Below are 5,813 nucleotides of genomic sequence, written 5' to 3' on the forward strand. Positions count from 1 at the left end.
CCATAGATCTTAACATTTCACGGTGGAAAAGGATTGGAAGATGGGTTTTCATCTATCTTTCAACTCTTTTACACTCAAGAAGGTGAAAACGAGACTTGAACCGATTTACAAATCAACCTAAACAAACACATGGTTCAAGATTCGAGTTCTACCAAGAGATATACCGATTCCGGGTTAAACTTAAACTTGGGTTCCAAACCGTCTCTGACCGAGTCTGGGTGATTCCTGCTCAAGTCAGTAGGCTAAATAGGGACTTCAGTTTTGTGATTCAACTCGTAGTCAAAATATCTCTAAAACACCAACAAACAACGGGAATAACCAAGTGTTAGGTGATAAGTTAACCAAATCGAGAAGCTGGCCGAACGGCTAGGCTGTTCGATTGAACAGCCCAACCGAACGACTATGCCAGCCGATCGACTAGGCTAACCGATCGACCAGCACTTAGACTCACCAACTCACAAAGTGTAGTATTGACGAGGTACTGTTCGATCGGCTACGCCATTCGATTGTAATCATTACTGCTCGGATCATGAGATACTATACTTTAAAAACACTTAGACTTTTCAAAGCATTGGAATGTCACCCGATCGAACATACCAACCGATCGAGTGACATACTTGAAAGCAGCAAAGTGCTAACCGATCGGTTGGGGTAACCGGTCGAACAGCAGTTCGATCGACCAACTTGAAAGGTAGTACAAACCATCATACACAAACACATCCTTCACATCAAAGGAAGAAACAATCCACTTGAAGGAACCAGCCGATCGAGCCAGCCAGCCGATCGAATGGATATTCGAACGGACTTTCAAACCAATCGAACAGCCCACTCGATCGAACTGCTGTCCGATCGATTGGCCTATCCGATCCAGTTTCCCTTTGTTTACTTTTTCCGCGTTACTCATCGTTGTGTTATCGAACTATTCAGGCTAACCTATTCTCAGTGCTCCCTTCAATCCACAATCAATCACTGTGAGTATACTCGATCCCTTTTTGCTTTTAGCACTTTTGGGTGTTACATACGTAAACTATCAAAATCACAATCAACACAACTATTTGAACGCTAACCTATTTGCATGTATTACTTGTCTAAATGATTGCTGTTTATTATGTTTACACGTGGAGTGCTATCTACCTGCTTTAGCAACATAGTACTATAGTTTGGACTCAGCACCCGTTCACACGGGGGTTGCTAAGGACAATTACTTGCATGGATTACGGTGGTAATCATGCATTGCGAACTGTCTCGGACAGTCAACCCGAAGTCGTTGGTATCGATGGTCCCATGTTGATAATTTACGTGCATCGTTTGCCCTTGTGTACGTGCTTGGTTATGCGTAAACTATCCGAACTTTATATGCTATATCAAACTTGTGTACTCACCTTTACATTATATGTATTGACTTTTATTTTAACGTATGTGACAGGTGTTTAAGCTACTAGCGTGCTAGGGAAGCGAGACAATAATAAACTTCTAGGAGTCTGTGTCCGTAGGACGGTGTCCACGTACCTGTTCCAGGGCCATAATTATCTGTAGATCTTGCACTGGCACTTGTAGTCAGTAAGATCCACAGTAGTCGTCTAGAGGTCTTAAAACAATATTTACATTTGGTCTGTAATAATTAAGTATCCGGGTGGTCGGAACAGTTCCCATATTGTTTAGTTGCTTTCTATGATAACTGGTTATTGTTTGGGACACGGTATGGGACGTGTTATATAACTGAATTGTATGATAGTTGTTGTGGAAACTTCTGAACAATCTGTTTCGCTCAGTGCCGCGCCCCGATGATTCCGCCATCGGTTGGGGTGTGACAGCACTGAAAGAAGTATAAAACCAAATAAAAACTTTATAACATTAGCAATTACTCTTGTATCTTGTGAAGCATAACTTTCAGCATCTATTATTTATCCATAAGTAAAATCAACAAAAAAATTCATCTGAACTGTTATAGTTCTAAACCAAGAGACAAAAAAACCCCAAAACATGCATAAAAGATAAGTTTTAAGCACCTTAAAAATCTAATAGAACATTGTTGCACCCTTGATATAAGAAGCAGCAAGCTACATACAGCAATTGATCCCAAAATCCATGTATGCCCAACAACCCGCGACCCGCATTCTTGCGCTACACCTTCCACCGCAGCCAATCTTTGAGCTCTTAACCTCCCTGCTGTGGGCCCACTGGAACAACCATGTGTATCTAAACATACTTCGTATGGTTCTTCGTTCACAACACGTCCAGCATCTACACACGCCATTAACCCTGAAAAAATAAAATGCCAATGTCACATTCATGTTAATTTGGACTTATAAAATCGTAAGATCGACCGCTGAGATTAAAAGCCGTACATTCCATTGTAACCACCCATTTTCCGTTCAAAATAGCCATGAGAACTTTCAATGTTCTTGTGAATGCGCCATTTGCATCTGTGACAGCGATCTCATGTGTGACGTTATCTTTCCAGTACTTTGACACTAATGCTCCGTTAGTTTTCGCAAAGTCAACCATCATAAACTGCTTTTCAGAAGTCAAATATTAGAAAAAAAAACATAAACACGTGAATTTATATAATTTCGGTTAAAAATAAGTTGTTTTGCGCATTAACCTTTTGTTCTGCAGAAAGAGCTGAACCACATAACACCAAATTCTTTCCACCATTGCAATTGAATGCATCTGTGAAAATTGTGCCTGCATGCATATAATATAAAAATATCATCTTTTTTTCTATTTTATGCGTCCCCGGTAATAATGTAAAAGACATAACTACCAACAAACCTGCAATCGTGCCCTTCTATTTTCTTTGCTTTTCGTTGCGCAAGTGCTACATAAAGAGGCTTGCCAGCGATCATCTTGCCATTCATCTCCATAAGCTATCAAAACAGAAAATGTTATAATCAACTTGCACCAAAATAAATATCAAAATGTGAGCATAGTAAATAAATATAATTATATAAATGTATGCTTACAGGTCTAGAAGTTTCATCAGAAGTAGAAAACGCAACAAAACCTGAACCTTTTTCTAGTTCCGTTAGGATCTCTCATGACCTGTTTATAAAAAAACACAACAAAATATAACTCCCAGTTCATAAACATCGTTAGTGTACAAGTCTCTAGTGCTTTCTGATAAACATACCTTGCAGGAAGTTATAGTACCGAAAGGCGCAAAGTACTCCCTGAGACTTTCATCGGTCACCGTATCATCTAAATTTTTTACATACAAGTTTAACTCGTGTGACTTGTCCACCGCCTCCTTCATACTCTACTCAAACTTCTATTTCAACTCCAGTTCCCGTCCATTATTTTTTGCGCTTTCCCGTCAAAACATTCTTTTTCATCAAACTTCTGTCCGTTAAGAGTCTACAATTTCATCCCAAAACTTGCAAGAGGCTTTTAGCTCAAGAGTCTACAAACAAGATGCATTACGTTTAGTGTAATGCGAGCAAGTTACCAGACACAGGTAAAACTGAGAGTACCTCTTCATGCCGTTTTGGATTCGTGTAGAGTAGTCTCAACAAATCCTTCAAAGTGCACACATCTGTCTTTTGGACGTGTATAGCGAGGACCCTTATAGCCGATCTGCTTTAAATAGCACACCTTATCTGATAAAGATGGGCACACATGTTTTTGTGATCTGCACAGTAATAAAAACAGACCATAAGGACAAAGTCAAAAACTTTTGTGTGTACACTGTATAATATTAAAATAACTATTTACTTACAGATATAACGCCGGTCCTTCATGACAAATGCTTCCGTCGTTGGTACTTCCACTCCATTCATCAAATCAGCATCCACAACTACTGCCACCAGTCTGTACAGACTGTTTCTAGTATGTTCCGCACTATGAGTAAAAGAAATCTTGTTACGAACATAACAAACGCCTTTGTTTAGCTGCAAACAAGGATTTCCTTGAAGCATTCATCGTTTCCCTTCCCGTTCGCTCATAATGGTTTCTTGAAAGTGTTCGTATGCCCAACTACCGTCATCGTTACCGTCACCAACTCAAAATCCTAGTATTTTCAGTTTTGCAACAGATTCAGGCCTGATATTCACTATCTGGTCACTCCGAGCATCAACCAAGGGTATTTCAATGGACGATTCATGCTCGCCTAAAAGACTCTCCCAGTGTAGACCGACAGGGCAATCTTGTTTCTGAACTGTAGCTTAAACCTTTTCGAAAGTGAAGCAGTGGCCTCGTTTCCAGGGTTTCTAATAAGATCCAAACCTAAAAAATACAGAAAAATGTATATAAAGATTATCCACATGAAGATCTGTGCTAAAACCAGCATCAGATGCTTCAAATCAACCTTCAGTTCATTTTTTAACAATTAATAATCAACAAATCAACCTTGCATGACAGATTTGACCAGCGATTGGACTCTTGGAGAGTAACCATAAGCCCATTCGGCTCCATCTTCCTACTCTCCCAAACCTGGCGTCATATAGTTAACTTAAAAAATTAGAAAAATAAATAAATAAACTGCATTTGTAGCCATAAAATAGAACCTTGAACCATGTATCTGCATAACTGTAGAATAAAACTGAGTCTGAAGTCATTGAGATAGTCCAAAAGATCACCTCTGAACTGCTCATGTATATATGTTCAACATACTTTATTGGCAAATACTTTGTTAGTGGCAATATGAACGGGCCTGCGTACATACCATCAATGTCTACTTAAAATATAGTCACAATCAGAAATAGAAATTCAATTAAAATGCAGAACATAATTTTTACATGCTCATACAAAATACCTCCTCTAACTCAGACAATTGGCGAACACGAACCATATTACTATAAGCTCGCTCATAGCTTTCAACGACATACGATATAATAAACAACCAGAAATGTATATACCACTTTACAGTGCCTTTATGTGATAAAAACTAAATGTGAGTATATAAACAACCAGAAATCTAAATATCACTCATGTATATCATAACCTAATCCTAATCTGAATATCAAACCCCAAAATCTTAGCCAAGTAAACTAAGAAACCACAATTAAAAAAACAAACATGAAAATAAAGAAAACATCGAATTGGAGATCTGAAGCTTGTGACCTAAACAAATAAGAAAGAGGTCGTCGGACATACCTTAGTTTGTCGGAACCTACCTCAACCACCATCTACAACCGGGAACTCGTCTCTATTGCCACCGCTCAGCTTGAGAATTCTATCACCGGAACCCTAGTCGTCGGACACCAGGTCGTCTTTAGATCTTGTGAAATCTTGCTCATACATCACCGATTGGCAGACCAAACACCCCCTAACAACAATAATATTTCATTTAGCATAATAAAAAGACATTGAGTAGAATAGCGGCCATACCTTGCTCATACGTCACTGATTGGCAGATCCAAACCCTTCACCACCTTCAAACTTAGTCGATTGGATGTCGTATAGAGAGAGATTCGCTTATCTGGTGTCATTGAGAAAGCCAGATCTTGCATCGCCAAGAGAAACCCTAGATCTCCTTTTGAATCGCCTGGAGATAAAGCAGCTCGATGGGGCGGATAAAATGCTATGAGAATGAGAAACCCTAATTGTGTACCCCGTGTGTTTTGTGAGTGAAGGGCATAATTGGGATTGTAAATTATATTGTGCTTTAGAGGATTGTACATCATGCTTTAGGGGTGTTTTAAGGGAATTTATATGACCTTAAGAAGTCCTTTGGATATGCTTATTAATATAGTATAGATATATATATTTCATACACAAAAATGAGACTTTTATGGTGACTTTTTATAATAATCAAGTTATTTCATTTAACTTGTAAAATCAAAGTTTACTAAACTCCCAAGATTAAGTTTTAA

The 5,813-nt window shown here is 38.7% G+C and overlaps 1 long non-coding RNA gene across 3 annotated transcripts; it reads right to left on the reverse strand.

Annotated features, from left to right (window-relative positions):
* Window positions 1–1,873: 1,873 nt before the first annotated feature.
* Window positions 1,874–5,545, reverse strand: LOC110878238. 3 transcript variants are annotated; one of them, XR_002557734.2, is made up of 12 exons: window positions 5,329–5,545; window positions 5,095–5,266; window positions 4,578–4,651; window positions 4,348–4,431; window positions 3,719–4,224; window positions 3,474–3,631; window positions 3,134–3,403; window positions 2,967–3,045; window positions 2,776–2,870; window positions 2,606–2,688; window positions 2,349–2,514; window positions 1,874–2,262 (listed from the first exon to the last, which is right to left on the reverse strand). It is a non-coding gene; the product is annotated as an uncharacterized LOC110878238 (long non-coding RNA). The 3 variants fall into 3 exon arrangements; XR_004866854.1 differs by having other exon boundaries at window positions 4,529–4,651; XR_002557733.2 differs by having other exon boundaries at window positions 4,506–4,651; window positions 5,329–5,544.
* Between the last annotated feature and the right edge of the window lie 268 nt (window positions 5,546–5,813).

Source organism: Helianthus annuus, chromosome 9 (assembly GCF_002127325.2).
Source record: "Helianthus annuus cultivar XRQ/B chromosome 9, HanXRQr2.0-SUNRISE, whole genome shotgun sequence".
In the NCBI taxonomy this organism is placed as follows: domain Eukaryota; kingdom Viridiplantae; phylum Streptophyta; class Magnoliopsida; order Asterales; family Asteraceae; genus Helianthus; species Helianthus annuus.